Below are 23,509 nucleotides of genomic sequence, written 5' to 3' on the forward strand. Positions count from 1 at the left end.
TATACTTCTCTAACGTCAACTCAGTTTTGATTTCAAACAAGCCTGCTGACCTGTGACATACAGCGCGTGGAGGTCTACATCGAAATTTGTTTCGTTCCGACGACACTTCCGCCTTTGCTCTTCGATATTTCCGGTCGAAAAAATTCCACTTTGTAGAGGAAATATCAATAAACATTTTGACCAAATTTGACATTGATATCTATGACACATCTCGAGAAAAAAATTCTCAAAGAAGATGCTTTTTTCGGGCTATAAATAGTAAACCTCCCCTTAAGTGTTACGGAGATGCTTCGGAAACTCAAATGGGAATCCCTGGAGGGAAGCCGGCGTTATTTTCCGGAAACACAAATGAGAAAATTTAGAGAACCGGCATTTGAAGCTGACTACCGAATGATTCTGCTGCCTCCAGCATTTGACATATCGCGCGTAAGGACCATGAAGATAAGATACGAGAAATCAGGGCTAATTCAGAGGCGTACAGACAGTCGTCTTTCCCTCGCTCTATTTGCAAGAAATTGACAAGTAGTGGTTCAGAGTACCCTCCGCCACACACCTGTGTTACACTGGAGTAGTTTCAGCACAAGGAGTTTTGTGGATGGTATATTACGTCCACTGTGTAGACAGAATTTATAGGTGAAATGGGTAACTGGAAACGAGTAATTTCGAGAGATGTGTCACACTATACGACGTGTCAGCCCGACGGAAGGGCATGAGTTAGGTGAATTCCTAGGCGATGTTACCTGCCATCATATGTCTTACCAGTATTGACGTGCAGAGAAGTTAGATTTAGGGTTGGGGGGGGGGGGTGTTTTTCGCCGTTAGGGTGTGATCCCTAGTTGCGCTTAAGAAAACGTAAATGCGGACCCTGTCATAAAGCACAATCTCTGAAGCGATGGTTTGTGGAAAAACAACATTCTTGAAATGTCCTGGTCTGTCCAAAGTCTTGATCTGAACCCAAAACCTTTGGGAGGAGTTGGAACGTCGACATCAGTCCGAACCGCAGCGTCCACCATCACCACTTTCTCTGATTTCGGTTCTTGACGAGGAATGGGTTGTTATTGCTCCACCTACTTATTGAAAATGTCCACAATTCTGTAAAAACTATCAGAAAGGCGAAGTGTGGGCACACGCCACATTATGCGGTGTATCTCACCACTAACATACGTACCGCAGTAAGTACCATGATTATTATTGTTCCTCTCTGAAGAACGTTGATTCGCTGTACCGATAGAAGATTTTGGTGCAGGATTTAAATTTAAAAAAAGAAACAAAATTCCGTGACTCGAATTCAGTACGGAAAGACTTCTAGTGCTTGCCTTCGCCTGCAGCTCAGCGGTCCGCGCTCTCGTGCGATATTCAACAGGATCGTAAAACTTTGAACTTCGGTTTCTAGAAAACGTTTGAGAAGAGCTTTGTATTATCATGGCATTTGCTACATCTAAATGCGTGCCACAACCGTGTGAGAGATGAGCAGCATCTGTGATCCTTTGGTTAATGCATCCCCTTGAGAGTGCGTTGTGCGAGCAGTTGTACCGGCGTGCCCATTAGTGGTGAAGACTAATGGAGAGGCGGCCTCAAGTCGGTCTGCGCAGTGTCACGCTTCAGCTGGACTCGCCCGCGGCGTCCAGGAATAGCTCTCGGCAAACGGCTGCCACAACACCTCCTGTCGTCCTAAATATTTACCGATGCACCCCCAGTCGTGTTGCCGAGTCCAATCGATTGTCCTTCGCTGCGAGCAGTTAAACAACAGGGACTGCGGCTGTCTCGTTGCGGCCAGACCGTTAAATGGCAGTGAGTCCGCGAATGCGGTTGCTGGTCTCTCTCCGATAATGCTGGAACATTTGTTTGACTGAACTGGTCTCTAATATTCTACAGAACCCTAGGCTTTTCCACAGTCTAGCTGAATCTTTGCTCCTGATTTTCGATACTCCATTTTTTGTTTGATTAAGCTAAGATACTTAAATTTTCTGATAGTTCCATTATTTATGTTACAATTTACTTTGCATGTTTTTAATACTTTTAATTAGCTTTTCGCCAGAATACTTAAACAAGCATTTTCGCTGTTTTCTTTAACAAATTTATTTGGCTAGCCACAACCATTACACTTTCTGAAAATATCGTTAGTTCTACATCTACATCTACATACATACTCCGCAATCCACCATACGGTGCATGGCGGAGGGTTCCTCGTACCACAACTAGCATCTTCTCTCCCTTTGCCACTCCCAAGCACAACGAGGGAAAAATGACTGCCTATATGCCTCTGTAGGAGCCCTAATCTATCTTATCTTACCTTTGTGGTCTTTCTGCGAAATGTAAGTTGGCGGCAGTAAAATTGTACTGCAGTCAGCCTCAAATGCTGGTTCTCTAAATTTCCTCAGTGGCGATTCACGAAAGGAACGCCTCCTTTCCGCTAGAGACTCCCACCCGAGTTCCTGAAGCATTTCCGTAACACTCGCGTGATGATCAAACCTACCAATAATAAATCTAGCAGCCCACGTCTGAATTGCTTCTATGTCCTCTCTCAGTCCGACCTGATAGGGATCCCAAACGCTCGAGCAGTACTCAAGAATAGATCGTATTAGTGTTTTATAAGCGGTCTCCTTTACAGATGAACCACATCTTCCCAAAATTCTACCAATGAACCGAAGACGACTTTCCGCCTTCCCCACAACTGCCATTACATGCTTGTCCCCCTACATATCGCTCTGCAATGTTACAACCAAATATTTAATCGACGTGACTGTATCAAGCGCTACACTACTAATGGAGTATTCAAACACTACGACCGAGCGAGGTGGCGCAGTGGTTAGACATTGGCCTCGCATTCGGGAGGACGACGGTTCAATCCCGCGTCCGGCCATCCTGATTTAGGTTTTCCGTGATTCCCCTAAATCATTCCAGGCAAATGCCGGGATGGTTCCTCTGAAAGGGCACGGCCGACTTCCTTCCCTAATCCGATGAGACCGATGACCACGCTGTCTGGTCTCCATCCCCAAACAACCAACCAACCAACCAAACACTACGGGATTCTTTTTCCTATTCATCTGCATTAATTTACATTTATCTATATTTAGAGTTAGCTGCCATTCTTTACACTAATTACAAATCCTGTCCAAGTCATCTTGTATCCTCCTACAGTCACTCAACGACGACACCTTCCCGTACACCACAGCATCATCAGCAAACAGCCGCACATTGCTATCCACCCTATCCAAAAAATCATTTATGTGGATAGAAAACAACAGCGGAGCTACCACACTTCTCTGGGGCACTCCAGATGATACACTCACCTCCGATGAACACTTACCATCGAGGACAACGTACTAGGTTCGATAACTTAAGAAGTCTTCGAGTCACTCACATACTTGGGAACCAATCCCATGTGCTCGTACCTTAGTTAGGAGTCTGCATTGGGGCACCGAGTCAAACGCTTTCCGGAAGTCAAGGAATATGGCATCTATCTGATACCCTTCATCCATGGTTCGCAAGATATCACGTGAAAAAAGGGCGAGTTGCGTTTCGCAGGAGCGATTCTTTCTAAAGCCGTGCTGATGCATGGACAGCAGCTTCTTTGTCTCAAGGAAATTCATTATATCCGAACTGAGAATATGTTCGAGCATCCTGCAACAAACCGATGTTTATTTTAATAAATCTGCTGTTGCTATTTTAGTAGTAATAGTAATCATCCCGGAATATGGTTTGATTCAGCTACCCAGGCTAGTCTATCGAGCGCAAGTCTTCTCCTATCATGTAGATGAAATTTGGGTGTCGGATCGGGACTCGAATCCCCGACATTTGCCTTTTGCGGGCAAATGCCCTACCGTTTGAACTAAGACTAAACTGTTTATCCACACTATCTTTTCTTCAAGGAGTACTAGTCTCGCAACATATGCAGGATGGACGATTGGTTGCACGCAAACGGCCGTGAAATCTGTTCCGAATCTTGCGTTACTATTTCTTCAAGACGAAATGTCTCCCATTATGAAGTTCATACAAGAAATTACTCATTCCACGTTAAACTATCAATGAAGTTCTTGGAATGTGGTTCAGCCCGAGTCCTCATATCCACTAATAAACGTTTGCATTTTATGAACATCGTCAGATCTTTGACCACAGTCTGGTGCTGTGCCAACTCCAGTGTTTTATTGGCCAGATATCGTGCGTTCATTAGGACCAGGATCGAATATGGTTGCAATGTGTTCGATACTACTAGTGTAAAGTATATCCGTAAATCAAGTACTTATACAATATAGCTGCACCAGACTCCTCTTGGGGCGATGAGGTGGTGGTGGTAAGTTCCTATGGGATCAAACTGTTGAGGTCATCGGTCCCTAGGCTTACACAGTAATTAAAATAACTGAAACTAGTTTACGCTAAGGACCACACACACACCCATGCCCAAGGGAGGACTCGAACCTCTTACGGCTCCCCCCATCGGAGGTTGAGTCCTCCCTCGGGCATGGGTGTGTGTGTTGTCCTTAGCGTAAACTAGTTTAAGTTATTTTAATTAGTGTGTAAGCCTAGGGACCGATGACCTCAGCAGTTTGGTCCCATAGGAACTTACCACAAATTTCCACTTCCCAACTCGAACATCCGGCGGAGGGAGGGAGCGTTGGGGGAGAGGGGGGCGGGGGGGGGGGCGGACGTTGACGTCAATTCCTAAAAACGCACTATTAGTAGAGGCATTGGAAATGTCTCTTTATTTTAGGCACCAATAATTGTCCTGCAGGTATATACTACATAGGATAGCAGCTAATGAATCATCCATCCATTAAGAAATGTGAAAAGTTACACACTGTTCTGGATAGCAAAACATTTCATCGCTCAGCAATTTTCGACTCAAGTGCACTTACGATGCCGCCGATTTTCCTTTCCGAAGTGAAGAGCGGATTCAGATGTAGGTAGGCGATGAGATTCTGCTTCGTAATTTCTTTCTTGGAAATTACGAAAATACGAAAAAAGAGCGAAACGCCTATGATAATACTTTGTAAGTCTTCACGAATTCAGGAGAAAGTGGAGTATTTCTGATGAAGAACGGTATAAATATCACTAGTACTCGTTAGGTTGGTAGCTGATGGTACAGCTGAAATTGCTGCAAGTGAAACGAGCAGCAGTCATATTTATGATCTTGCTTATCACAAATATTTGGCTGTTTTCTCTGAATATGCAACGATTTCCGACGGTGTGGTTAGCCAGGAACCTAAGAGCGCAACTGCGACAGAAGCGAACAGCAATGAAATTTATAATCTTGGTTGTCATGATTATTTGGCTCTTTTTTCCCGTTATATGGAACTACGACGTAAAATTAATCGTAGTATTTTAAAGGAGTTAACTATCTAAAAGGTTAACTATCTAAAAGCTCGTTCGATGGACACTTAAGTATTGTTCCTCAGTGTGGCATCCATACCTGATATGATTGTTAGTTCAAATAGAAAAGATCCAAAGAAAAGCAGCACTTTTCATCACATGTTCGTGTGGTAACCGTAAAAGCGTGATGGAGGTTCTCATTTACCTTCAGTGCTAGACGCTACAAGAGTCGCTTTGCACATTACGGAGTGGTATACCGTTAAAATTCCCAGAGGCTAGAAAAGCCTCCCACGTATATCCCGCGGAAAGGCCAGAAGGTAAAATTGGGAAGTTTAGAACCCAAAACAATCGTTTATTCTACGCACCAAACGCTACTGGAACAGGGAGTTAGTGACAGTGCTACAGGAAGTACCCTTTGCCACCCACCAGATGTGGCTTGCGGAGTATACAGGGTGTCCCAGGAGGAATGGTCAGTATTCAGGGATATGACGGAAACGATTATTTGGTGCAAAAAAGTCTAGTAAACATACCTTAGTAGGGAAGAGCACTTCTTCTATGCCTTGGAACAGGCTTCTTCTAATGCAGCTCTTTCCTTTCCATATTTTGAGAGGTAGTAGTATGCACCAAAACAAGCAAAAGAGTCCAGTAAACATGAACTCTAAAAAACATACCTTAACAGCTAAGAGCTTTTGCTCATCTTCGCTACTGTGAAACATGTATTCTGCTGAACAAGTGCTTATAGCTAGATACTTTTTTTGGCGTTTTAATCCGTACTATCTCATTCCAAATGCTGGAAAACAAAGAGCTTGCAGTAAGAGATATTTGTTTCACAATATGGAATATGAATAAGTGTTCATAGCTGTTAAGGTGTACATTTTAGAGCCCATGTTTGCTATACTTTTTTACACCGAATGGACGTTCTCGTCATATACCTGATAACTGATATTTTCTCCTGAGACAGCCTATATACACTTTAAAACAATAACAAAAAAAGTCGCACCACGAAGGAATTATCTAAATGGGATGTACACACAGACAACCACAATTTCAGAAAAATTGAATGATTCGTAAAGAGAAAGGGCTTAACAAATCGAGTAAGACAATAAATCGTTGGTTCACCTCTGGCCCTTATGCAAGCAGTTATTCGGCTTGACGCTGATTGACAGAGTTGATGAATGTCCGCCTGAGGTATATCATACCAAATTCTGTCCAATTGGCGCGTTACATCGTCAAAATCTCGAGCTGATTGGAGGCACCTGCCCATAATAAAACTAAAACTCCTCCCAAACAGACCATGAAGGCCCAACTGTACCGACCGGCCGCCATGTCATCCTCAGACCATAGGCATTACTGGATGCGGATATGGAGGGCATGTGGTCAGCACATCGCTCTCCCACCTGCCCATAATGCTCCCAACGTTCCTAGTTTGGGAGAGATCTGGCACTGCACTGGCCAAGGTAGGGTTTGGCAAGCACCAGGACAAGCACTGGAAACTCTCGACGTGTGGGCAACCATTGTTTCCCTGAGAGATAAGCTCAGGATGGCTTGCCATGAAGGGCAAGAAAAGGGGGCGTAGAATATCGTCGACGTGCCACAGTGCCGTAAGGGAGCCGCGGGTGACAACCAAAGGAGTCCTGCTATGAAACGAAATGCCACCCTAGCCCATCGCTCCTGGTTGTCGGGCGTTTGGCGGGTGTGAGTCAGGTTGGCATCCCATTGCTGTGTATGGCGTCTCCAGACACGTCTTCGCTGATTATAGCGACTCTGTTCGAAGCAGGAATCATCACTGAAGACAGTTCTACTTCAGTCAATGAGATTCCAGACCGAATGTGGCCGACACCATTATAAACGGGGATATTTGAGTACAGCAGTCAATGGTAGTCGGCGCAACGGGCGCCATGAGCTCAAACTTCTTTCTGTGAGCCCCATGTTAAGGGTCCCTATGGTCCCTGACGCATCGGTTGCACCTCGGATAGGTGATAATGATGAATCTGTTTCTCTGCGCTTTGAATGCTAGGTCCTCACGTTCTGTCGCCTCTCTAGGCCGATCACCTCCTTCTCGACGCAATGTTGGGCCATGGTTCACACATTCCTGCCAACATCTTCGCATAGTGATAGCACTCCTATTCAAATGTAGAGTGATTCACCTATTACTCCAGTCTGGTTGTTTGACCCTAACTATACGTCCTCTCTCAGAGGCTGACGTCTGCATATACCGAGTGAGATGGCGCAGTGCTTAGCCCACTGGACTCGCATTCCGGACAACGGTTCAAACCCGAGTCCGGCCAGCCTGATTTAGATTTTCTGTAATTTTCTTAAATCGCTTCAGGCCAGTGCTGGGATGGTTCCTTTGAGAGGGCATGGCGGATTTCTTCGGCTTTCCCTTTATCCGATGGTACCGATGACCTCGCTGTGTGGTCCCCTTCACGAGATCAGCCAACCAATCAATCAACATCTGCGTGTATTGTTCAAAAAATGGTTCAAATGGCTCTGAGCACTATGGGACTTAACTTCTAAGGTCATCAGTCCCCTAGAACTTAGAACTACTTAAACCTTACTAACCTAAGGACATCACACACATCCAAGCCCGAGGCAGGATTCGAACCTACGACCGTAGCGGTCTCGCTGTTCGAGACTGTAGCGCCTAGAACTGCTCGGCCACCCTGGCCGGCGTGTATTGTTCATCATGAGCCTTTCTTCAAGGCAGAGCTACTGTTCATCTGAGTATACAGAACGAAAAACCGTTATGCTCTGATATCTGTATCGTTTGGTTTACCGACGGAGCCAACTTTCATTTGGATAGGTTCGTCAACAACCGAAATTTGCGCAATTGGGGGACTGAGAATCCACATTTCGTGATCGAGAAGTTGAGAGAGGACAAGCTACTATCTCACCTATTTTTCGCATACGGAAAATTATTAGAGATGTTATTACAACCTGACGCACCTTGAGCGAGAAGCTAGAAAGTTAACGGTCTTTGCAGACGTTGATGGAGCCTGGTAGGGGGCTGAAAGCATGAGGTAGAGAATAAATTGCGATCCGTGTGCCTCATCGCTAGACCGTGAGATTTTTGCATTTCTTTCGTGGCCGCGATCGATTCACAGGTGCCGCGTCTACGTCTCATCTGGCAGGCTGCAAGTCACGTCGGCGCACGAAGCAAACAGGGTGACGTCCTGCCAATCCGGCATTGTCAGGGCGTACAGATCCCAATCGTCACTTCCTGTCAGCTGCACCTGTATAGAGAGACTTCAGTAGATTTGATCAATCAAAGTCTGCTCAGCGTCAGATCAATTCAGCCTACGTTATCCACATTTTTAGGGCCAGAGTACTTGACTTACTGATCACCTGGTTAAACTGTGTTTGCCAACCAGGATCCACCCAGTGGATTATTAAATAACCTGTTACTTGTTTAGGGTATTCAGATTTTAAAAAAAATGGCTCTAAGCACTATGGAACTTAACATCTGAGGCCATCAGTCCCCTATACTTAGAACTACTTAAACCTAACTAACCTAAGGACATCACACACAGCCGGCCGCGGTGGTCGAGCGGTTCTAGGCGCTTCAGTCCAGAACCACGCGACTGCTGCGGTCGCAGGTTCGAATCCTGCCTCGTGCACGAATGTGTGTGATGTCCTTAGGTTAGTTAGGTTTAAGTAGTTCTAAGTCTAGGGGACTGATGACCTCAGATGTTAAGTCCCATAGTGCTTAGAGCCATTTTTGAACATCACACACATCCATGCCCGAGGCAGGATTCCAACCTGCGACCGTAGCAGCAGCGCGGTTCCGGACTGAAGCACCTAGAACCGCTCGGCCACAACGGCTGGCTTTAGGGTATTCAATCTATAACTTGTTTAGTATAATTTATCTCTTGTTTGGAAAAATAAATGTTGTTAGTACACTAAATTTTTGCCAACATTCTCAATCAATGAAATAGAACCACCAGTGTTATCTTTCAAAGTCTCTCCACCCTCAATGGGAGACTGTGTGGTGTGCAATGTCCAGTCACAGAACAATCAGTGCGATGTTCCCTGATGGCATGGTGACCATCGAATGGCACGTGAATTTTTTGGAAGATGATTTTATCCCCATTATCCAAAGTAACCCTCATTTCGACACGACGCGGTTCGTGCAAGACGGAACTGGACTCCATCGAAACAGGGGAGTTTTTGATGTCCTGGAGGAGCACTCTGGGGACCACATTCTGGCTCTGACGTTGCCAGAGGCCAATGATGGCAGGCATATCGAACATGTCATAACCTAGATCCGAATATGGTAGTAGTGACGTTTACGTGTTGAATAAAGTGTGTGCACACTGTAGTTTGCAGTTAATTTATGTTTTTTTTCATATAGTTCAATAATTGTCACGTTGTAGAAGTGGATTTATCAATGGGTTGCTAATGACTTTTAATCTGACTCACACACACTTTAGTCGCATCGGATTTCGATCTCTCGACTCCCGTGTCGCGATCAGTAACGTTATTGACAAGTGAGGCGGCAGTGCAGGTAGACCAGCGCTGCGAGGTGTGCTCGAGCCTCGAGAGCGCCGCGTGCTAATGAGAGGACAGACATCTGGCTGGCTACACAGAGGGGGCGAGGCGGTACGCCCGGAATTAATAGCGTGGACCGACTTGACTTCCCGCGGTCGATAGCCGGCCGGCGGCGACCTGTGGGTGTAGGCGTGGCCCTCTCTCCCCCCTCCCTCCCCCACCCCTTCCCGAGCCCATTCCAGCTATTCCCGGCGGCTGCTGCGCGATAAGGGAACGCCGCTATGACGTCACGCCGGGCGGTCCGACAACAGCTGCCACCGACGGCGACCGCACTCGCTCCGTTTACATGCGGCACAGCTTGCGGAAGACGAAAGTCAAATTTCGGTAAAACGATTTTCGTTATCGTGTGTAGACATGTGTAATAGTGATCGTGACGATGATAGCATTATGTAGTAGTAATAGTTGCTATTACTGTGCTTTTAACCATGGGGTAGTTATAATTTTACTTAAACTGCTTGCAAAAAGAAGCACACAAAAAATACAGGGTGCCCGGGTTAAACATACAATAATATAGAATTTAATCAAAACTAGCAAACATAATTCGTGAAACACTAACAGGCACAGTATCTAAAGTCAAATTTATGGGAGAAGTATCTCACCTTTTTTAAATAAAAACTGGTGTTAGACAAGGTGATGGTTTATCACCTTTACTGTTTAACTGTGTTCTAGAAAAAAGTGTAAGAATCTGGAATTCGGAGCTAAAAAATCACAAAATTGAACCAATAACTCGCCGGCCGGTGTGGCCGTGCGGTTAAAGGCGCTTCAGTCTGGAACCGCGTGACCGCTACGGTCGCAAGTTCGAATCCTGCCTCGGGCTTGGATGTGTGTGATGTCCTTAGGTTAGTTAGGTTTAATTAGTTCTAAGTTCTAGGCGACTGATGACCTCAGAAGTTAAGTCGCATAGTGCTCAGAGCCATTTGAACCATTTTGAACCAATAACTCAGGGAAGGAAAACAAATAGAATTAGGGTAAACTGCTTGGCTTTTGCGGATGATTTCACAATACTTTCAGAAAACCTGACAGAAGCAGTTACTCAAATAAACATTCTGGAAAAATTAGCAAACAGAACTGGTCTCAAAATTTCAGCTGAAAAAACAAAATTCATGACAAATATAAAAAATGCACCAAAATCCATAGAAACACAAATAGGTAAAATAGAGCGAGTAAATAAATTTGAATATCTTGAAGAAACTATACAACAGACTGGACTAGAGAAATATGCAATAGATGTAAGAATTAACAAAATGGAAAGAGCATATGGTTCGATCAAAAATATTTACAACAAGAAATGTATATCTAGAAAAACAAAACTAAAACACTACACCACAGTGGTACGACCAGAATGTTTATATGGATCTGAATGCCTAACGATGAACTATAAGATGGAAAAACTAGAGGTACTGGAAAGAAGGATTATTAAAAAAGTAATGGGTGCAATGAAAACTGCAGGTGGTTGGAAAATAAGAAGTAATGAGGAGATCTACAAAAATATAGAGAAAATATCTGAAGTAATGGCCAAACGAAGATTAACCTTTTTTGGACATCTCTACCGAATGGATGGAAATAGACCAACAAAACAAATAACTCCTTATATCTGGAAGAAGAAATGGACAATAGCATAGCTTACAGAAGTAAGAAAATATCTTGAAAGAAACATCAAAGAAAAAGAAATAGCAGAAAGAAACCGTTTTAAAAACAAAATACTAAATTTGGAAGGCTTTCAAAGCAGAAGAAACGAAAAATCGGGAACAACATGGACAGAAGAAAGGAAGAGACTTCATGGGGAGAAAATGAGGGAATACTGGAAAAATAGGAAACAACAACAAAGGAAGAAGAGGAATTGAAGTTGTTAACGTGATCCTATTTGGTCAATACGATTGTAAAAAAAAAGTAATGATTCAAGACTTTATTGAAAGATGTATTAGCGATTTGCTTCTACAAGTAAGGAACTCAAAATGTGTTTGCGGCACTTGGAACCGCGTGCGCATGCGCGCAACTTCTTTATCCATGCAAACGTGCGTCAGTACTAGTGATGGGGCAATCGACTGTTTTTAAAAATCGGTTGGTCACTTGATTGTTTCTTCGTTCAGTTGGTTTTTTTTTTCAGTCGAAGGAAACAACCGAATGAAAGTAGTGTCAGAGACCATGCCACCTAAATGAATGTTTTCGCACACTCACCTTGTTTGAATGGTTTCATTCAGTGTGAGACAACCGATTGAAACATATCTCCGTCGGTTGCGGCCGTTATACACTGAAGAGCCAAAAAAACTGGTAAACCCGCCTGATATCGTGTAGGGCCCCCTCGAGCACACACAAGTGCCTCAACACGGCATGGCACATACTCGACTAATGTCTGAAGTAGTGCTAGAGGGAACTGACACCACGAATCCTGCAGGGTTCTCCATAAATCCGTAAGAGTATGAGAGGGTGGAGATCTCTTCTGAACAGCACGTTGCGAGGCAGCCCACACATATCCTCAATAATGTTCATATCAGGGGAGTTTGGTGGCCAGCGTGAGTGAGTGTTCCTGGAGCCACTCTGTAGTAATTCTGGACGTATGGGGTGCCGCATTGTCCTGATAGAATTGCTCAAGTCCGTCGGAATGCACAATGGACATGAATGGATGCAGGTGATCAGACAGGATGCTTACGTACGTGTCACCTGTCAAAGTCGTATCTAGACGTATCAGGGGTCCCACATCACTCCAGCTGCAGACGACCCACACCAATACAGAGCCTCCACCAGCTTGAACACTCTCCTGATGACATGCACGGTAAGTGGATTCATGACGTTGTCTCCATACCCCTACACATCCATCCGTCTGATACAATTGGAGACAAGACATGTTCGACCAGGTAACATGTTTCCAGTCATCAGCTGTCCAATGCTGGTGTTGATTGGCCCATGTGAGGGTCAAAGCTTTGTGTCGTGCAGTCATCAAGGGTACAAGAATGGGGCCTTTGGCTCCGAAAGCCCATATTGATGATGTTTCGTTGAACGGTTCATGCTGACACTTATTGATGGCCCAGCACTGAAATCTGCAGCAATTTGCGGAAGGGTTGCACTTTGTCACATTGAACGATTCTCTTCAGTCCTTGCTGGTCCCTTTCTTACAGGATCTTTTTCCGGCCGCAGCAGTGTCAGAGATTTGATGTTTTACCGGATTCCTGATATTCATGGCACACTCGTGAAATAGTCGTACAGGAAAATTCCCACTTCGTCGCTACCTCGGAGATGCTCCGTTCCACCCCTTGTGCGCCGACTATAACACCACGTTCAAGACTTAAATCTTGATAACCTGCCATTGTAGCAGCAGCATAACCGAACTAACAACTGCACCAGTTGCTTATACAAGTATGATAACTCGAAATGTGCAGGTCTTGCTCAGGTCTCGGCAATGTTGCCCTGTGCTGGCGCCGGCCAGCGCGCCACCTCCTCGCGCTGGCTGCGCCCCGGGCTTATGTAGGCGTCGCCGACCGCAGGGCCATATTTTGCCTGTTTGCATATCTCTCAGTATATGAATGTTTTCACTCTCTCATCAGGTTTGAGTGGTTTCACTCTATGCGAATCATCCCGGCTGATACGTCGGTTTCGGCCGTTATATGACGTTTTCACTCACTCGCCTGCTATGCGTGGTTTCATTCAATGTGAGACAACCAACTGAGACAAGTATCTTCGGTTACGCCAGTTATATAAATATTTTCACTCGGTGTCTAGGTCTGAGTGATTTCACTCCCACACTTTTTCACCCTTTTCCGTCAGGACGACGTTCGTTGGGGCGGACGCGTGGCGACGTCGTAGCAGCCTCCTGCTGTTGCCAGGGCCATGGGCGCAGCGGCGCCAGCACAAGGCAACATTGCCGAGACCTGAGCAAGACCGGCACATTTTCAGTTTTCATACATATTTAAATTAAGTCTCGAGTTATTATATTTTATATTATTGTATGTTTAACTCAGACACCCTGTATTTTTTGTTTGGCGTGTATCTTCTTGCAACCAGTTGAAACCTAAACTACTATGGATGTTGACAGGAACACAATTATTATGGAGGGGCCCCTCACACCATCCTTTTATTTTTTTATATATAAAACCACTATTCCGGCGAATCTATATGTTCATATCTTGCCGGCCGGAGTGGCCGAGCGGTTAGTGGCGCTACAGTCGGGAACCGCACGACCGCTACGGTCGCAGGTTCGAATCCTGCCTCGGGCATGGATGTGTGTGATGCCCTTAGGTTAGTTAGGTTTAAGTAGTTCTAAGTTCTAGGGGCCTTATGACCACAGCAGTTGAGTCCCATAGGGCTCAGAGCCATTTGAACCATTTTGTTCATATCTTCCTGTTGATTATTACACTTATTGAAAACAGATTTTATGGAAATTTGCGTTTTCTAAACAATGCAAAATTTAAAACACTTTGAAAATTAAAACACAGCAAAACTTCCAGTTTATTTTTATTTAATGTTCAAAATGGTTCAAATGGCTCTGAGTACTATGGGACTTAACATCTGAGGTCATCAGTCCCCTAGAACATAGAACTACTCAAACCTAACAAACCTAAGGACATCACACACATCCATGCCCGAGGCAGGATTCGAAACTGCAACCATAGCGATCGCGCGTTTCCAGACTAAAGCGCCTAGAACCGCTCGGCCGCTTCGGCCGGCTTATTTAATGAGGTACTAAAATAACAGCACATTGTTATCTCTCTACTCGCTCACAGATTATCATCGGGGGTATAGTATTACAGATTCGCAACATAACTGTATGGAAAAAATACATTGCAGTGACGGCAAATTGTATTTGGAATCAGCTTTCAGTTTACTCCTCATCGTTTTAGCCTTAGAGCGATTATTCCACCACATAATTCTATGAAGGGAGAAATTTCACCAAGTATTTATTTTAAAAATCAAGAAGACAGTAATTACCTTGTCAGGCCATGAATAAAATTTTAATTGCTTTCAGCCTGAATGCATTTCACGCAGACCCTCCTACAGTTCTCAAACCAAATCGGACCACCACACTGTTGATACGGATGTCTTGTTTTCCACTTCAAACAAGGACAACAAAAGGCTAATGTTTGTCGTTTTTCAAAAAGCTATTTCTGTATTTGAGGCTCATATGTCAAAAGCAGCAAGTTTCCTCTGAGGCTTTACGCAATCTGTTGCGGTATAGGCGGTTGCAAGAAATGCTGTTCTTAACGAAGAAGTACGCTTCTCCATCGTCATCACCTGCCGCATGTTCCTCACTTCTCTCTGTGTCTGAATTAGTACAGCGATCACTGAATAGTCGACATCAGGGTCATTATCACTGTCAAAGTCTTCGTCTGAGAATTCACTGAGGCGTTCTTAAACACCCACATCAGACTCGCGTAGAAAACGTTGCATGGAGGTGTAGCTTTCCTCACCAAGCAGAAACGGTAACGTTCAACAAAAACGTGACACGTAAGCACTATGGTACATCCGTCAGACCTCTCAAGGCCCAGAAATAAGAAACAAATTGCAGCAACGATGCAAGATTTCAGGCTCGTGTAGCTTGCCATCCAATAGGAAGGTACAGAGGGATGTGTGAAATATCACAAGACAAAAGCTGTAGAGGTCTGAGAGACCACCCATAGTAATTAAGGGTTAGTAAAATAACCTGCGCCTGAGGACTGGCCGCGACGGAGCACATTCGTGGAGACAATTCTGGCAAAAATCGAAGAAGACGAGGTATTCCTCGATTTCGTCTGTTTCTCGGACAAGGCAACATTCCACACTACTGGCACGGTAAACACGCACAGTTGCCATTGCGCCACCTCCTGGCGCCGGCTGCTTCCCCGGTCCCGGCAGTAGCAGGAAACTGACGTGGGATGTGCAGATCGCTCAGAGAGGCTAAGTAGATTTTTTTCATTTGAAAATAAAAATAAACAACTTCGTCAGTAGGCAAAATAGCAACGGACTTTGTCGACTGTTTTCATTCGTTTGTTTCCGTGGACTGATTTCACTCAAACGAAATGAATGTATAACTGATTCGCTTGCTTTGCATTAGGTTGCTCCCAGACTTTTTCACTCAAAAGAACGAATGAATATTTCAATCGATACGTAGTGCTACAACCGAATGAGTCGATTGCTTTCATTCGATTATTCCCAACACACAGTAGCCGCCTGGGCTCCACAGTAGAAGGTGTTCTGTGCGCTTCTTGCAGAGCTGAAGAGTGTCACATTGATACAGCGTTGTTTTCGGCGAGAGTATGGACTGCTACCAACTGACGATGTTATCACTTACGTAACAATCAAGAAATGGGATGAGCGGCATCGCGAAACTGAATAAGGAAAAGTGTGGAGCTATTCACATGAGTACTAAAAGAAATCCGCTAAATTTCGATTACGCGGTAAGTCACACAAAACTGAGGGCTGTAAATTCAAGTAAATACTTAGGGATTACTATTACATATAACCTAAATTGGAACCATCACATAGATAATACTGTGGGTAGAGCAAACCAAAGGCTGCGATTCAGTGGCAGAACACTTAACAGGTGCAACAGGTCTACCAAAGAGACTGATTACACTACGCTTGTCCGCCCTATTCTGGAGTATTGCTGTGCGGTGTGGCGTTCGCATCAGATGGGACTGACGGATGACATCGAAAAAGTACAAAGAAGGGCAGCTCGTTTTGTATTATCGGGAAATAGGGGAGACAGTGTCACAGACATGATACGTGAATTGGAGTGGCAATCATTAAGACAAAGGCGTTTTTCGATGCGACGGGATCTTCTCATGAAATTTCAATCACCAGTTTTGCCCTCCGATTGCGAAAACATTCTGTTGGCACCCACCTACATAGGGAGAAATGATCATCACGATAAAATAAGAGAAATCAGGACTCGCACGGAAAAATTTAAGTGCTCGTTTTTCCCGCGTGCCGTTCGAGGGTGGAACGGTAGAGAGACAGCGTTAAGGTGGTTCATTGAACCCTCTGCCAGGCACTTTATTGTGAATAGCAGAGTAATCACTCAGATGTAGATGTCGAAGATAGCTGCGAAGTTTAATGATACAAAGTGAAGGAGTCTTCCTGTTCCAAACTATTTACATTGTAGATTTGTTCTCAGCTATTCAAGTCAATGTTCATTGACAAATTATTGGTGATTAATGTAGCAACATTTCTTCATCTGCCGAAGTTCCGACTTTAATTTTCCAGCGACTTTCAGTTGTGGCGACTGTTTCATTTTATTGTTTAACTCTAATAGTTTCATTTCAGTTTCAATGAATTTTTTTAATTATTAAATTGTGGATTTAACTGGATCCACGAATTTCAGTTGATATATAGAAAGGAAATCTTTGATACTGATTCTAACAGACCATTCCACCATAATCCAGTGATTACGGCCAAGCATACATCTAGTAGGGCAACGGGCGTTCCTTTATGTGTAACATTCTGATTTTCAAATCAGTTGCTAGTTTTATGGGGGCTCTCTATAGCACGTTATTCGGTGCGCCATGGATAAGCAAAAGTTTCACACTGTCAGCCCAGGAAGCACAAATAGAGGTGCATAACTGATCCGACTCATGACGCCTGACAACTTTTAAAACAATTTTATCATCCCTACTGGCAACTTCGTAAGATTACAGAGAAAGAAGTTCTAAAGCTTTTATACCGAAAGACTAGCTGAGCACCTGATGTTGCCCGGGTATGTATTTCTTCCAATCTTCTGTGGGTCCATCTCTTCCTTCCCCTACTGCCCATCGCCTCCTCCCCCTCTCTGCCCGCTGCTCCACCCCCTGTCTGTGTCTATCTGTTCCTCCCCCTCTCTGTCAATCACCTCCTTCCCCCCTCTGAGTACTTCTCCGGTTCCCTCCTCTATTTCCTCTCCCCCTCTAAGTCAACCTCTTCCTCCCTCCTCTCTCTGACCATTTCTTCCTCCCAACTATCTGCGTGGTTCTCCTCCTTCCCTTTCCTTACCCAACTCCTCCTCCCCCCCCCCCCCTGCCACCTTCGCCAACCCCAATAGCAGGCTGGTCGTTCATACCCCAAAGCTTCTTTTACCACGAGATAGTTATATGTGTATCAGGTTTGGTAGAAATCGTCACAGGAGAATAAGAGGACTCTTTTTTACCTGCTACTTTACCAGAGTACGCATATATCACACACATGTGTTTAACAAATCTTACAAATACGCTACTGGCCATTAAAAGTCCTACACCAAAAAGAAATGCAGATGACAAACGGGTATTCATTGGGCAAATATATTATACTGGAACTGACATGTGATTGCATTTTCACGCAATTTGGGTGCATAGATCCTGAGAAACCAGTACCCAGAACAACCACCTCTGGCCGTAATAATGGCCTTGATACGCCTGGGCATTGACTCAAACAGAGCTTGGATGGCGTGTACAGGTATAGTTGCCCATGCGGCTTCATCACGATACCTCAGTTCATCCAGAGTAGTGACTGGCGTCTTGTGACGAGCCAGTTGCTCGGCCACAATTGACCAGACGTTTTCAATTCGTGAGAGATATGGAGAATGTGCTGGCTAGGGAAGCAGTCGAACATTTTCTGTATCCAGAAAGGCCCGTACAGGACCCACAACATGCGGTCGTGCATTATCCTGCTGAAATGTAGGGTTTCGCAGGAATCGAATGAAGGGTAGAGCCACGGGCCGTAACACATCTGAAATGTAACTTCCACTGTTCAAAGTGCCGTCAATGCGAACAAGAGGTGACCGAGACGTGTAACCAATGGCACCCCATACCATCACGCCGGTGATACGCCAGTATGGCGATGACGAATACACGTTTCCAATGTGCGTTCACCGCGATGTCGCCAAACAAGGATGCGACCATCATGATGCTGTAAACAGAACCTGGATTCATACGAAAAAATGACGTTTCGCCATTCGTGCACCCAGGTTCGTCGTTGAGTACACCATCGCAGGCGCTCCTGTGTGTGATGCAGCGTCAAGAGTAACGCACCCGTGGTCTCCGAGCTGATAGCCCATGCTGCTGCAAACGTCATCGAACTGTTCGTGCATATGGTTGTTGTCTTCCAAACGTCCCCATCTGTTGACTCAGGGATCGAGACGTGGCTGAACGATCCGTTACAGCCATGCGGATAAGATGCCAGTCATCTCGACTGCTAGTGATACGAGGCTGTTGGGATCCAGCACGGCGTTCCGTATTATCCTCCTGAACCCACCGATTCCATATTCTGCTAATAGTCATTGGATCTCGACCAACGCGAACAGCAATGTCGCGATACGACAAACTGCAATCGCGATAGGATACATTCCGACCTTTATCAAAGTCGGGAACGTGATGGTACACATTTCTCCTCCTTACACGAGGCATCACAACAACGTTTCACCAGGCAACGCCGGTCAACTGCTGTTTGTGTATGAGAAATCGGTTGGGAACTTTCCTCATGTTAGCACGTTGTAGGTGTTGCCACCGGCGCCACCCTTGTGTGAATGCTCTAAAAGCTAATCATTTGCATATTACAGTATCTTCTTCCTGTCGGTTAAATTTCGTGTGTGTAGCACGTCATCTTCGTGTTGTAGCAATTTTAATGGACAGTGGTGTATGTTACCTGTATAAGTAGCAGTTTTCACCTTACAGTTTCGTTCTCACGGAGGTCATTGTTCATGACGTCATATGTCCTGAAAACTGCATCGTACAGTGATGTGATTTTGCGATTTTACGAATAGAGGTAGTAGTAAAGAGATAATAAATTTAACGGTCATGCATGATGTGGCAATTTTTCATGTATCTGAGTGTTTGACACCTGTCTTCTCAACTACGATATTATTTTGTAGGTACGTTCAGCAGCATATGTGGATACTGTCTAGGAAATTTTTAGCGAATAGAGTCAGTAGCAAAGAAGTAATAAATTTAAACGTGGCAATTTCCACCCATCTCAGTGTTTGTGACTTCATATCTCCTAGGCCATGTACGAGGTGCATTCAAGTTCTAAGGCCTCCGATTTTTTTTCTCCGGACTGGAAAGAGATAGAAACATGCGCATTGTTTTAAAATGAGGCCTCGTTCATTGTCAATACGTCCCAGAGATGGCAGCACCATACGGCAGATGGAATTTTACCGCCAGCGGCGAGAATGAGAACTGTTTTAAATACTTAAAATGGCGACGTTTTCCTTACTTGAACAGCGTGCAATCATTCGTTTTCTGAATTTGCGTGGCGTGAAACCAATTGAAATTCATCGACAGTTGAAGGAGACATGTGGTGATGGAGTTATGGATATGTCGAAAGTGCGTTTGTGGGTGCGACAGTTTAATGAAGGCAGAACATCGTGTGACAACAAACCGAAACAACCTCGGGCTCGCACAAGCTGGTCTCACGACATGATCGAGAAAGTGGAGAGAATTCTTTTGGGGGATCGCCGAATGAGTGTTGAACAGATCGCCTCCAGAGTTGGCATTTCTATGGGTTCTGTGCACACAATCCTGCATAACGACCTGAAAATGCGAAAAGTGTCACCCAGGTGGGTGCCACGAATGCTGACGGACGACCACATGGCTGCCCGTGTGGCATGTTGCCAAGCAACGTTGACGCGCAATGACAGCATGAATGGGACTTTCTTTTCGTCGGTTGTGACAATGGATGAGACGTGGCTGCCATTTTTCAATCCAGAAACAAAGCGCCAGTCAGCTCAATGGAAGCACACAGATTCACCGCCACCAAAAAAATTTCGGGTAACCGCCAGTGCTGAAAAAATGATGGTGTCCATGTTCTGGGACAGCGAGGGCGTAATCCTTACCCATTGCGTTCCAAAGGGCACTACGGTAACAGGTGCATCCTACGAGAATGTTTTGAAGAACAAATTCTTTCCTGCACTGCAACAAAAATGTCCGGGATGGGCTGCGCGTGTGCTGTTTCACCAAGACAACGCACCCGCACATCGAGCTAACATTACACAACAGTTTCTTCGTCAAAACAACTTTGAAGTGATTCCTCATGATCCCTACTCACCTGACCTGGCTCCTAATGACGTTTGGCTTTTTCCAACAATGAAAGACACTCTTCGTGGCCGCACATTCACCAGCCGTGCTGCTATTGCCTCAGCGATTTTCCAGTGGTCAAAACAGACTCCTAAATAAGCCTTCGCCGCTGCCATGGAATCATGGCGTCAGCATTGTGAAAAATGTGTAAGTCTGCAGGGCGATTAGGTCGGGAAGTAACGCCAGTTTCATCGATTTCGGGTGAGCAGTTAACTAGAAAAAAAATCGGAGGCCTTAGAACTTGAATGTACCTCGTATAGTAAATTGATATAATTTTGCAGATATATTCAATGGTATATATTCATACTGTTTGCATAATCTGTCACGAACATAGTTAGTAGTAAAGAAGTACTAAATGAAAATGTCGTGCTGATGCAGCAGTTTTACTATACGAACAGCGAAAATGTACTAAGTGATAAGCTTTTTCCCTTTCATCATTTTATGTGAACTGTAAGCGAAAGCGGGAAAAAATTTTTTCAGCGTTTCAAATTATGTTTGACGCTCGTTGCAAGTCACTAAGTGCTCTCATTCTCATATACTGGATGACTTTAAGTATGGGTATTCGCGCCTTGTAGCCACACTGCTTTTTCACCTCCTCGCCCCTTTTGATAGGTACTAGGTTCTTACCTCCAACCGATTCTTTCCATACAACAGGTGATACGTGCACCAAGTCTAGTTGAAATCGATCCAGTAGTGCAAAATGAGATGTGGAGCACAAATGTATACACACATGCATTTTTATAACCCGTATGGGTTGAATTAAGGGCAGTTACTAGGATACGGTCGAACATTGGACTGGGTAAACGATACTCACGTTCGAACAACCTCGAGATTTCACAGTATGGGCAGACCTCGAAACAGTATCGAATGCTGTTGGAACAATCAGGTGACATTTGGATCTACTAAAAACTAAAAAATTGCCACAAGCACAAGGTACAGCTCTGCTTGAAGTCTGAAGATTCGTGAAAAACAGGTGGAAATGATGACAAATCCTATCACCGTACAAATTCCTGTTGTACTTAAACTAATTTACAGTAAATCATAATTGTGATATTTATGAAAACCATATTTAAATAGTTGCAGTGATTCTTTCCTGTGAATATAACAGTCAAAGGATGAAATATTGTCCCAATACGGTTCTCTATTGGCTTATTAAAGGTTATAATAATTAACCAAGTGAGTTGCAAATAAGTAATTCGTTCCCTGTCCTCATATTAGAACAACGCGTAAAATAGGTAAGCGGCTTTAAAACTAAGATAGTAACATTGAGATGAAACAAGAAGGAAAATTTAATAGGGAATTGAATTCTTAATAAACGAAATAAATCGTATTAATCTGGCTGTAATTGCGATTGCAAGAATATATAACAGTGGCAAGACCCGTTGTGAACACAATACCAACACACGTCACAAAGTCGCAGTACGAGCTAAAGCTCGAGACTCAGATTAAATCGTGATTGAAATCACGTATTTATTTATTAGTGACTATGTTTGCATATGCTTCGCCTCTGTAAGAGACTGCAGCAAAGGTTTCACGGTTATTTTTGTGATTAAAATCCTTAACACATTACTAAAGCTATGACACGTCATGGAGATAATACCAGAGCAGCGATCAATTTGTCGAGCAACGCCCGAAGTTCTTCGAGCTGTAACGACAACTGCTCGAACTGTTCGAGTCGTATTCAAGTACAGCACTATTCAAACGCACCCTTTGATATGAAGAAGTAACTAAACCAAATACAAATGAACCAGAAGGAAACTTGGTAGAAATGTCTAGATCCAGTAACCATGAACTGGAGCAAGAATGTTTCAGTAGATATCTACAGACTAGTCCGGAAGCAAAGTTCGAAATCGATGCTATAACTTACGAAAAAGTAAATAGTAAATACACTCGCACTGTTATCGGTTCTGGAGTTTAGAGTGTCCATATCACCCTTTGCGCTGCAGTCTTTGGAGTACCCACATAAGCTTTATCGCTACAACTACAGGACGTTCACAGCAATGCAGCAACAAGTTGCTTATGGATACCCAAACAACTTACCTTCTCTTGATCTTAAGCTTTAGGTTCATCTGAGTTCGCACAAAATCCTTTGTACTACAATCGCAAGTTGTTCGGAGTATCCACCTCATCTATAGTACTGCAGATGCAAGTTGTACCTGGTACCCACACCATCCTTAGCTTTCAGCCACAAAGTTGCTTAGGGTACTTACATAATCCTCAGCAGTCCAGTGATGCCCACTCAAAGCGTGACTGGTGAACTGTCATGGCAGCCTCCTGTGCCCTGGAATAGGAATATCACCGTCAGAACAAGAGATGATGAGCTACAAGTTACTTTACAGACACAATGACGGAAAAAAATCGCAATACTAAAAAATAATTCATGTAGAGTAATGAATTTTCAGGACTACGTATGTCCTGAAACATATTTAAATGATTAACATTGCAAGATCACAGGCTAATGTAAGTGTGACATAAGCAATTACAATTGTGGTACATTAATAATTGGTGTAACCGCCAGCATGTTGAATGCAAGCATACAGATATGCACGCATTGTGTTGTATAGGTGTCAGCTGTCAGTTTGTGGGCTGGAAGTCCACGCCTTTTGCACTTCACCTATCAGTACAGGGACGGTTAATGCTGATTGTGAATGATGCTGGAG

General features: G+C 44.3%; 1 long non-coding RNA gene across 1 annotated transcript in view; it reads right to left on the bottom strand.

Annotated features, from left to right (window-relative positions):
• Positions 1-23,509, bottom strand: part of LOC126412507 (uncharacterized) — a 630,690-nt gene that overhangs the window by 456,683 nt on the left and 150,498 nt on the right. The window contains exon 2 of the long non-coding RNA XR_007575300.1: positions 23,060-23,130. This is a non-coding gene — a long non-coding RNA (uncharacterized LOC126412507). The remainder of the gene's footprint in view (positions 1-23,059; positions 23,131-23,509) is intronic.

The sequence above is a fragment of the Schistocerca serialis genome, chromosome 7 (assembly GCF_023864345.2).
Source record: "Schistocerca serialis cubense isolate TAMUIC-IGC-003099 chromosome 7, iqSchSeri2.2, whole genome shotgun sequence".
Classification (NCBI taxonomy): domain Eukaryota; kingdom Metazoa; phylum Arthropoda; class Insecta; order Orthoptera; family Acrididae; genus Schistocerca; species Schistocerca serialis.